Raw genomic sequence first — 12,392 nt, 5'->3', positions numbered from 1 at the left:
AGGGGAAACTGGGAAAGGAGAAATCATATGACATGTAAATAAAGAAAATACCTAATTAAAAAAAGAAAATTTGAGCCATCCAGTAAAAAATAATAATAATTGTTATATAATAAAAATTAATAATTTTTAATAAATTGTGCTTTGAGGTTAACTTAAAAATTAATCAAATAATTTTATAGTGTAAGTGTGTGCCAAATATCGTATAGGATAGTACCTTCACCAACACTTTGTTACTGCTCATCTTATTCAAATTTAGTTTGGCATTCTATATTTCTCTTTACTAAGTCTGAGCATGTAAGGGCCTCTTTTTCTAGTTTCCTCAATTGCAGTAGTGCCAAGAGATAAATGGTCTAAGCTTGACCTTGGTAGACAGAGGGTCATGTTTATATTCACAGTGTGATTTTTCTACTCAAAATGCATGTCTCTCAAAAAAAAAAAAAAAAAAAAAAAAAAAAGGATAATAGGGGCCTTTTATCTGTTAAAGCCATGAGCTGGGAATCTCAAGGCATTTATCTGAATACACTAAAGCAGCATTCACTGCTACACATGTTGGGATGTGCATGGGATGCAAGCACTGTGGAACCACAGCCTGCTCACCTTGATTCTGTCAGTCAGAGACAGCCAGGCCACTTGAACAAAATGAAATTCAAGCAAAAGTATTCAGCAAAGTCCTAGTGACTCCCACAACTCCACACTTGTGCACATACACTTACATGCACACATACCTACATACATACATACATATGTGTGCACACACACACTCACACACAAACTCACATGCATGCACACACACACTCACACACATACACACCTACACACACACTCACATGCATGCACACACACAAATACTCACATGCATACATACTCATTCACACACATACTCACATGCACACACACATACTCACATGCACACACACATACTCACATGCACACACACTCATTCATACATAGACATGCACAAACATGCACTCACACACTCACACAGACAGTCACATGCACACACATGTGCATGCACACATTCGCACACATACCTACACACATGCTTATGCACATACATACACACACACACACAAACACACATACATACACTGTTGTGGTTGAGTCAGAATTGGTGACTTAACTGAAGCAGCTTTGACGCCATTTCATAAGCAATTTATACCCATTATAAGAGAGAAGTGACGACAGCCATTCACCCTTCTCAGAAGTGTCCGTGCACGGCAGAAAGGGCGACTAAGATAGACCACTGTGACAGAGGTTATCATAAAAGCGGAATCTTTGCCTTGTATTGCCGTTTTCCTCACCAATCCCGAGTTAGAGAGGTTTCCCTGCCCCAGGACTCCATGACAATGACACTCTGAACGACACGATTAGCTTCTCACAAAAATTGGCCCCAGTGTTCCTGAGCCTGTGGTAAAACAGACCGGTAGAAGGAAGGCCTTGGCAGAGGAAATCTCCCCACGCAGGAGGTATAGCGATAAGGAAGCCAGGGTGAGACGGACCCTCAAAGGCACACTCCAGAAATCTACCTCCTCTAACTGGGAGCCGCCGTCCTGCGTTCCCCACATATCTTAATATGTTCGGTTATGACTCCATCAATGGATTGATCCCTCACGATCCAGTGAGTTTACAAAAGCCCCAGTTCCAAACAATGCAACAGAGTCAAGGTCTCAAGAAATAAACCTTTTAGGCGAATGCTTCCTGTCAACTCTACAGGATCTCATCCCACCCGCCTCGTAACCGCCTGTTATGCCCGCCCTTCCCAAAGCACCTTCCCCTCATGAGCACAATTCATATGCCTTCCTTTTCACTCTTCTCCCTTGGAATTGATGGTCCCACAGTCACAAGAAGAAGCAGCCCTTGCTAGCACCACAATCTAGCAGCAGCCTGACTCTCCAAAGCTATTTCTGTACTTTGATCATGAATAATCTTATTGGGGAGAGAATTGAGAAACAGGGTATACTGTCCTTGGGTGAAAGGTTAACTTTCTTCTTAGTCCTGGTGGGCTCTTTAATCTCTGCCACTGGACTGCCCAGGGCTCATCTCAGGCCTGAGTCTACCATTTTCCCAAAGATCTTTGCACAAAAAAAGATCTTCATCCTGCCCTGGACTTGAGATCTGACTGTCCTCATGCAGTGTCACATAAATACACATGTCACTTACTCTCTCTCCTCTCACCCCGAGTATCTGCAGCTCTCATCACTGGGCAGAACTGGAAGGCCATGGCTCAGTCAGTAATGTACTTTCTGTCCACATAGAAGGATCAGAGTTCAAGCCCTAGAACCCATGGAAAAGTAGCTTACAGCAGTGCCTGTAATCCATCCAAGTGCTAGGGAGACTGCAGGATCGGAGAAAGACTCTGTCTCAAAAAGATAGCATAGAGCAAAATAAAAAGATACCCAACTCACCTGGCCAGAGCACGCGCGCGCACACACACACACACACACACACACACACACACACACAAATGGGGAAATGTCCTGCCTTCAAAGATATTTCTATAGCATTATTATGGAAGCTGGGCATCCACATGGGTTATAACTCTGCTTAGTGGTGAATCTGCCATCAGCCTTGGATGGTTTGGACAGAAAGCCTCAAGGGTGGCTCTGAGCAGCCAAGCACTGTCCTCTAGGAATGGAGCAAGCTGAGGGAGTTGCTGGGGACTAGGCTGCCAAATCACCCTCTCCTGAGGTCACACATTACATATGTCTCCTTTCTCCCACCTCTAACTTTTCCTCCATAGTAGGTTTAATGACCAGAAATAGGACAAAGAAGTAAATAAATAACCAGGACTGAATCCAGCTCCTATTTTGCACATAACAAAGAGTTGACTTTAACGAGTGCCATGGATCAGTTAGCAGGGCTCTTTCCTAGCAGACACAAAGCGTTGGGCTCAGTCCTCAGCATACCATAAAACTGGATATGATGGCACAACTACAATCCCATCTCTGGGGACATAGAGTAGGAGGACCAGAATTTCCAGGGCATCCGTGGCTAGAGTGAGTTTGATGTCAGCCTGGGCTACATGAGACCTATCTCAAAAGTGGGAGGGGCTCTAAGGAGATGGTTCAGTTGGTAATGTCCCTTCTGTGCAAGCCTGGCCTTAACAGGGGTGGGAGGCATGGTAGCATACACCTATAACTAAGTTATAGCAGAAGCTAGCCAACGCCAGCCTTTGCCCTTCACATGCTCCTGCGCATCCCCCTCCCCACACACACATACGGGTGAGGGGAGGTGTAAGAGAGACAGACAGACAGACAGACAGACAGACAGACAGACAGATCATAGAATCTCCTTCCTCCTTGTGCAGGCCACAACCAAGGGCAGGACAGAAGCTGTGCAGAAACCCTTCAACACAAAACACGCAGCCAGCAGCCAAGTCTCTGTAAGCAAATGTTAAACACACCTATTACAGCAGTGACTAACTACACAGGATGGAAGGCACACGGTGTAAACACCCTTAATACAATCCTAATTCTCTCTCTGCTTCAAGAGCCACACAGTGTTATGGCAACAGAACAGGAAAGCAGATCACAGTATTAATTTGATATCTCAGCTCCATTTGTTCCACATTTACAATACAACACTCGCATAATAAGCAGCCGGGCCTGAGCCAGAGCTGAGAAAACACTCTCACCACTGAAGGGCACCACGGAGCATCTGCTCAGCCTTGGGTTTTGTGAAATAAAAATAAATAATAATTTTCTACAAAGAATGCCGACTTCATCTCCCATACAGTCTGTTATTTGACTGGCAACACACGAGAAGATGGCCAGTCTTCTCTGTCAGAACTGCGAGCCAGAGGAAGCCCAACAGGCCCCATATTCCAAGCTGAAGACACTCACCCCGCCTGAGGCTCAGGCCTCGGGGTTGCCCTTCTTTTGAATACCCCCCATTCTTCCCAGTGACTCAGGTTACAACCAGAGCGATCTGCCCGAAAGGCAAGCCAGAGCACAAAGCCTCCCCACTTGCCAGTTGTGTTTGTAACTTTTCTTCTTGCTGTAACCGAATTCCTAGCAGGAAGCACTGTGAGGCAGGAAGAGTTTACGATCTATCGATCTATCGATCTATAGGACCTCCTGTTTTGAGGGCGCAGGCCCTGCGGAGGGGAAGTGTGGCTTACTTGATTGCGTCTCAGAGGACCAGAATGCAGAGAGAGCTGGGGCCGGGAGTAGCTAGGCTATAACTTAAGGATCTCTCCTATGACCTCTCCAGTACCACCTTGCCTCCAAAAGACTGGATAGCTCCGAAACTATGCCACCAGGGAACTAATATCCAAACACACAAACCTGCGAGGGACATTTTCTACCCAAGTCATCACAGGGTTCCTTCTCCTTGAAAACATCCTAAGTCGAAAGTTTCATAAATTGAAAAGATTGGCATTTTGACTAGGCTCCACCCCACAGTTACCTGGCAAAAGCCAGGTGTGCCTGATTCACTGTAAAAGGGGCTGCTGGCCCCTCCTCTCGATCTTGCCTTGTTGCTCTCACTCTTGCCCCCTCCCCCTCTCTCCCCATTCCCCTGCCCCCCCTCTCTCCTTGTGCGTGAGCAGCCTCTACTCTACTCTCTCCCTCTCCCCCTCCCCCCCTCTGTCTTTCTCTGCCTCTACTACCCTCTCAACTCCCCTCCCCATACCCTGAATAAACTCTATGCTATACTATGCATGTGGCTGGTCCATCAGAGAGTAGGGATGCCTCAGCATGGGCCCACAGAGGCACCCACTTCTCCCACACCTGACTGCATATCCAGCAACCATATTCTCTCTCTCCTTATAGTTTTATAAAGCACAACAGAAAATACCCTGCCAAAAGTTCATGCCATAGAGCTAAACCCAGTTACAATGAGGTCTGAGGCTACCACATGCTACACCTAAGCACTGGCATCAACATCAGACAGCATTAAAACATTCGCTTCTGATGGGAAGGTAACTGGTAGAGAAACGTCCCTCTGGAGCAAGACTGATGACCGAATCATCCCGGGTACTGGGCAAACTGTGGTGTCCTGGGGCCTCACAGAATGACCGTCTCTCTCTACCATGGTCTTGATAAGGAGCAAGGTTCTTGTCCTTGTCCTTGTCATGCCTGAAAAGCCACCCCACCCCAACACTATTACACTGGGGATCAGGCTTCTACAAAAATATTTGAGCAAGGCATGAGAGAACAATTCAGAGCATACTAGCTGTGGGAAACGAAGAGACAAACAGAAAATGGTTGTTTTATTCTGAGTCTCAGGCCAATCTCAAACCTGCTATGTGGCCAAAGGTGATACTGAACTTCTGATCCTCCTGCATCTTCTCCCAGGTGCTGGGGTTGCAGGCCTGGGCTGCCATACCTGGATTATAGGGTTAGGGACAGAACCCAGCATGTGGTGGTTGTCAACCTGACTATATATGGAATCCACTAAAACTCAAGCAGCCGGGCCTGGCTCTCAGGGAATCTCTTGACTGGATCATTTGAGGTGGGAAGCCCCACCCTAAATTAGGGCTATACCTTCCAGTGGCAGCCCGCATAAAACAACTTGGAAGAGAGAAGGCTTTACTTTTCCCGGCTTGCCCTCACTGCTGTTGGCAAGTTCATCTGTGCATCTGCTGACACATTTACTTTGCTGGTGTTAGACTATACATTGTGAAGATTCCAACATAGACTGAATATAGACGATTCTTGGCCTGTCAGGAGGCAGCCATTGCTGTGCATAGCCAGACCAGAGCCTGTAAGCCACCCTAACAAATCCTTTTAATACAGATTCACTCCATCAGTTCTGTTCCTCTGGCGAACACTGACTAGTGTACAGCACTTTCTGCATGCTAAGTCAAGCACTCTGCCAACTGACCCAACAACCTTAGCCCCAAGAAAATTGTTCCAGTGTCCCTAGGAAGAAAGTTAAGGTCCCTTGCCCAAAACCCACCCAATTATGCAATCTATTCTTCCCCCCAACTCCCCAAAAAAATACTAAGACAGAAATATGGAGGGGTCCCCGTAATCAACAGCCAGAAGGGGGCACTAGACAGAGAGGCTAGCATGCTGAGAAATAAGATAGTCAGCCTCCATTCAAGCAGAACAGGAACAGGGACATCGTTCCTCAAAGAAGCTGAAATTCCTCCAGGAAAAGGAAGAGCCACAGAGGCCATACACAAGAATCAAAAGATCTGCTCACTAACGTTTTCCTTCTCTGTACACCCAAGACAATGAACCCCACAGAGGCTCATGTCCACACATGGGACTGGTCTTTTTTTCTTTCTCTCAAGACAGGCTCTCACTATATAGTTCAGGCTGGCCTCAAACACTCAGTCTTTCTGTGTATGGCATCAGAGTTGAGCCATGACAGTAGTATGTGTGGTGTCAGAGTTGAGCTGTGACACAGTGGTGTCGGGGATGAGTTGTGACAGTGGTGTACATGCCATCACAGTTGAGCTGTGACTGCGCATGCGTGGTGTTGAGTAGTGATTCTGCTCTATGGTGCTCAATCCATCCCACTGCTCTGCTTCATGGCGATTTCAGGGTCACTCAGAGCTAGCCATCTGTGTGCTAAACACCACAGATGCTTGCTCCTCTGCAAGCCACAGAGGTTGGGGTGAGGAGCTGTGGTGAAGCTCTTTGCTAAGGGTGAGTGGGTGGACAGACACACAGAAATACTGTGGACAGAAGGGACACACACAGATTTCACTCATCTCACCTCGGCCACCTCCCCCACTCTGAACCCTAGCGATGCTGAACTCTCTCCACGCTGACGCCCATCTGCCACCTGCTCTCCCCACCCACCACACTGGAGTGTTTAATGGAAGCAGCTTTAAAAGAAAGAATAAGAAAAAAATCCAAATAACAAAGAATCGTATAATTACTCTGCAGCTCCTTGTCCTTGATAATTTTACGCCTGTGTTGCTATAATTACACATTACATAGAGTTACAGAGTCATAGGGCTTGTGTAGCCGATCAGGGACATCTGCAGGATTTTCAAATGGGTAAAAAGGAAAGGAAATCACAGAGAGCCTGGGTTTGTAGTGCTTGTGTGGGAAATATGGTCTCCAGACTCCTGCCTCTTTCTCCACTGAAGGGTCTTCTGTCCCAGACCCTTGCCACAGTCCTCCGTGGCTGTACATGCTCCAAATAGTCTCTGGTTCTTCACTTAAAAGCGAATCCAACAATATGACCCCTGGCCAACTTCCTTCACTGCCTTCTGATAGCATTTGAGAATAAGAGTGTCTGAGGTTTGCATGGTGATAGCTTGGTCCTCTCTGGTAGTGTTAAGAAGGAAGCATTTTCAGGGCACAGGACCTCATGGAAAGTGATTAGAAAGGGGTGGGATTAATGAAGGTCTTAGAACTGGATGAGCTCCCCTAAGAATAGCAGGGGTTACAAAGGAGCTGCCGTCTCTCCTGTTCCTCCTCTTGACGTCCTCGCACACTCCACAATTATAAGGCCATGTGCGGTGAAGCCCTTACCAACACCAGGTAGATCCTGGCTCCTTGCTGTTGACGCTCCAGGCCTGTAAACTATATCACTAGAGTGTGGGGTGTGTGTGTGTGTGTGTGTGTGTGTGTGTGTGTGTCCTCAAAAAGGACCCAGCTTCAGGTATTTTAAAATAACAAAAGAGCAATACTGTACTAAGACAGCTTGCCACTGTGTACAGGAGGAGGAGAAGGAGGAGGAGGAGGAGGGAGAGGAGGAGGAGGAGGAGGGAGAGGAGGAGGAGGAGGAGGGAGAGGAGGAAGAGGAGGAGGAGGAGGAGGAGTTGCTTATCATTGCTGATGATGGAAACGTCTGACTGTGTTGCTCTAGTCTTGGCTCACCCCTCACTCCTTCTAGCATGGGCTTCAGTCCAGGCTGAGAGTAGGGGTGAGGCCCAGGCCCATACTCCATCACTGTGCCAAGTGCCCAGTGACCTTGCCCCTCTCTGGCCTCCTGCTAGCAGTAACTAAGGCTTCCCAGCCCTGCCAGTTCCCTGGCAGAGCGCTGTGGTGTTTTTACAACTATACTCTTGAGGTTGACAGGAGCGATAAGGACTAGGTGAAAGGTGCCCCTCAATTCCCATAACTTTTCAGACCTACAAAAAGGACATCAGTGGCCTCTTGGAATTGGCCTTGTACTTCTTTTCCAAACAAGACCCAGAGAGAAGCCCATAAGCTCCCTGGCTCATGAAGTCAAAAGATTTTGGTGCCAGTGAATTGTGTTCCCATCAACAAGACAGACTAGGTGAGTGCTATTATGAAAATGAAGTTCAGAGCCTACCCTGGCCACCTAGACCCGTGACAGTCAGGATCCTCAAAGCCAAACGAATTGCATGGCACCCTATTAAGCACTGTCTTGTCAGTATCTTTGCCCTCAGCTCTGGGTCCTGAGAGCATTAATGCCAGCTGAGCACTTCTTCCCTAGACATACCCTGACCCCACCCCTGCCCTGAGCCCAACTGTATGCCCTCACCCACACAGTGCTTCTCCATGATCCCATACAGCTGTGCTCCCAGGGGCCATTTCTCAAGAAGCTGATGGCCTGTCCCCAGAGTGCTAGGATGCTGGAGGGTTGATTGGAGAGGCTCAAGGCCCCTGCCAGATGACGAGGACACTGGAGTGATGTGACCATGTGACTGCTCTGTTAGGACAGACTATGGTGCCGGGACTCAAAAAAACAGTGGAATCCATCAAGTATGAAGCCTTCAACTTGTAAGTGTTCGGGGGGGGGGAGGGGGGAGAAGCTTTATATACAAACCCTAAAGTTGTCCATTCATCTTGTCCCCTCCTGCTGTGCACTATGAGCTAATGGTTCATCAGGAAGACTGAGGTGTTGCTCAAACAGGGGCCCCTGGACAGGTGTGTAGTTCAATCCACAGCAAGATAAACCATTCCTTTCCTCTCACCTCAAATAGGCACCATGCCTGGGGAAATGACAGTTTCAGGCTCAGTTAAGCCAACCTTGAAATGTTTCCCCTGTCCTGACTGAGATGACATGGGTCACAGCCCATTGGCTCTCTAAGTCAATGGAAGCCAGTCTGTATCCCCACCCCTTGGGAGCAGGGCCCATTGAAAGGAGCAGAAAAGATAGAAATGGCCTCAGGAATCCATGCACCCTACCATATCCCACTCAACCCACCCTCTTAATGAGCTCTCTGTCTCTGAGATACCCTCTAGCCACTCAGCCTTCAACTTCCTGGTAGGGGCAGTGTCTCTTCCCCAAGAGGGCACAGCAATTTGTGGTCTAGTCTCCTCTGTATAGAGGCAGAAGAAAACATGTCTTAGTAAGATACCCTGCCCTGGTTTCCTAGAGCTACCATGACCCATCATCCCTCCCTGGGAATCTAACTGCTTCAGATTCTGGTGGCTCCTGGCATTCCTCCACTCTTGGTGGCTTCTCTCTTCTCTTTGATTACATGTGTCACAGGGGTCTTCCTCTGGTCTCTGTTTCACACAGGGCCATTCCCTTATCAAGACTTAAGACACACCTAATCTCATCTTGGTCCCTGCCTTGGCCAAATCCATAGAAAGCCTATCTCCACAGAAGCTCACACTGAAGTTCTAGATTGATATAGATTCAGGTGGGGGAGCAGGATGTTACAATCCTTAATGATCAGCAAGGAAACTGAGGCTCACAGAGCTTGAATGTTCATCCAAGGCCACACGTACCCAAATCAGTCACCAACATCTCTGCTAATTCATCTCTTCGGCATGGTCACTAACCTGTGGTCCTTCCCAGGACAGTGTTCCCAGATGGGGAAATGGCCCACTGTTCTGGCCAGCTGTGGCTCTTGCTCAGGTCTGTGATTAGGTAGAGAGGCAGGAAGGTGATGCTCTGAGTGACTGAATATTACATAAACCCAGATCAGAGAAAAACCCAAAACTATAGGGAGGCCTGCTCCAAAGGCCAGCCTCCCCCATGCTGGCTCTGTGGGATAAAACTTACTGGCAAGCTGTGCTCTGAGAGGTCTGTGTCTTTGTAGAGGCAAGAGGTCAGAGAAGGGCATCTTCAAAGGTTCCTCTTCATTTAAACTACCATTGAGCTCAACCCTATGTGGGACACAGATTCCAGGAAAAGCATAGGGCACTTTGAGCTTTAAAGAGGGCAGTCACCTGGCTGCCATGCAGATCCCATCCTAGAAGAGAAAGCGGAGGGCTCAGATCCTGGGCTCTGAGACACCACAGACACACAGAGGGAGGCAGACACAGAGGAAGAATGGTGCTCAGAATAACACAAAATGAAGAAAGGGCAATTCTGGCCAGAGGGACCATGCAAAAGAAAAAACAGAATTGGTCTAGAACTTTCCATGAGGATGAGCACGCCAAGGACAGAAGGGAACGGCTTCTACAGCTTGCTAAGTTTCAGATGACTAATGAAGAGCCCTGCTCCTCAACAGGAATTGTGAGAACCATCCCCATGATCTTTGATGGAAGACTTAAACACAGCCCTCAGGACTGCAGCTTGGAGAGCGTTGTGGGGCAAGTGAGCTGTGTGACTGGGGGGATGGTCCTGGAGCAAGAATGAGGTTGAGACATGTCCAAACCCCCAATATCTCATTTGACCCTGGCAGGAGTAAGGATGGCTCTCCCACCCCACCCCCAGCCCGTTCTGTACCCTCAAGACCCCTAACTCCACCACCACTGAGGTAGTCACGGAGTCTGGTGGCCAAATTGCAGGTTTAAGTACCTGTGATTCCTCCTCATGCAGATGAAACATTCCCAGAACCTCAGTACCAACCAACAATGTACATACTCCTTGAAAGCTCCCTGCCCACTCCCCAAGGTTTAGAAAAGCCCTTGTCACCCCCAAATAAAGAGAACTGTAACACGAAAGGCGTCTAAGGCACTTCTTACTCCCCAGTACTCAAGCCAACCAAGTTCCTGAAAATCCCACTCTGCCCAGAGAAGCTTTTTTGCTTTCAGTCTGGCCTGGGGCACAGCTGGGCCTGAATACCCTGAAGGCAGAAGCAGAGCCAGGCCTGCAGGGCATAGCTGGAAAAGGAGTTCTTGGGCCAAACAACATGGCCTGGGGCTCTGGGAATACTGAGAAGTCTGAAGTGACCCTGAGCAGGAAGGGCCCAGCAGAAAGCAGGCCACTGAGTGGCACTTGGGAGTGATACTAACTTCCCACAGGCTCTACTGAAAACACAGGCACCACCTGCTGCCTTTACCAAGCTATATAAGCAGATCAAGGGAAAGACAGAATTTGTCCAGCAAACTCACAGCCACCAAGGGTCCCACAGACCTCCCTTCTGTTGGGCGGTGTTGGGTCAGGCAACCTGAAAGTTCTTCCAGAGGCTTTTTTTCATTCTCTTCCGATTTTTTCCTAGAACACTTCTATGATCGGATTTTCTGATAGGTGTGTGTGTGTGTGTGTGTGTGTGTGTGTGTGTGTGTGTGTGTGTAGCCCAGAGGTCAACATTGAGTGTCTTTCCCAATGGCCTCCCTGGTTTACTTTTTGTAACAGAACCTGGAGTTCACAGATTGAGCTGGTTATGACTGGCCAGCAAGCCTCTGGTGTGAGGTACTCAGGAGTTGCCACCACGGAAATGAGAACCAGCTGTTCTCTTTCACCTCAGTCCCTGTGCATGTGGTTCTGTGTACAGCGCTGCTGACCAGGCCTTCCAGGGCACCCAGAGAACTCAGGGTATGTGGATGGCCCAGATAGAGGTTCTCTTGGGATAGATCCAAGAGAGCAAATGGCAAGTGAACGGTCTGTATAGCAGCTAGTAGGGCTGCTCCTGAGAGGGTGGAGGTTTGATAGCAAAAGGTACCCAAAACGCCCCAGCTGGAATGGGTTGAAGCCAGACCCAGCATCATATGCAGGCTGATGGCCTCTGGCCTTGTAGATAGTGGAACTTTCTTACTGTTCTGTGCTTCATCAAGCACAGAGAAGCTCAGGGCTTCATCTCTTAGTATTTACTTTATAATTCGCTGTGCTTGAATAAGCACTAGAAAACTTAACTCTTACTTAATTCTCTGCCAATTAACATACACTGTATAGCAGCAGGGAACTCAGTAGGAGATTTATTGCTAAAGCTCCTTTCTGTCTTGCCCAGAACCTCACCTCTCACTGGCCAGGTGAGAGGGCAGCTTGGAGCAATTAGCTTTTAGTGTACCAGGAAAAGAAAGTCAGGCTTGTAGAAAGAAAACCTTTTACACCAGTAAATATACACAGAAATCTACACATGTACACACACACACAGACTGACATATTTACATTTTTTGTCTCGTCCAACCGCCTGTCTCATTCACTCCACAAGCATTCATGCATACTTACATATATATATATACCTACACTTACAAATTATATATAGATAGATAGATAAATAGATAGATATAGATACACACACATAGATAGATAGATAGATAGATAGATAGATAGATAGATAGATAGATAGATAGATAGATAATTGGTGGGTGCAGCAAAAGCAAAGCCCCATGAACGGG

The sequence above is a fragment of the Mastomys coucha genome, unplaced genomic scaffold, assembly GCF_008632895.1.
Source record: "Mastomys coucha isolate ucsf_1 unplaced genomic scaffold, UCSF_Mcou_1 pScaffold7, whole genome shotgun sequence".
NCBI classification, from domain to species: Eukaryota; Metazoa; Chordata; class Mammalia; order Rodentia; family Muridae; genus Mastomys; species Mastomys coucha.
This window is presented reverse-complemented; position numbering follows the sequence as displayed.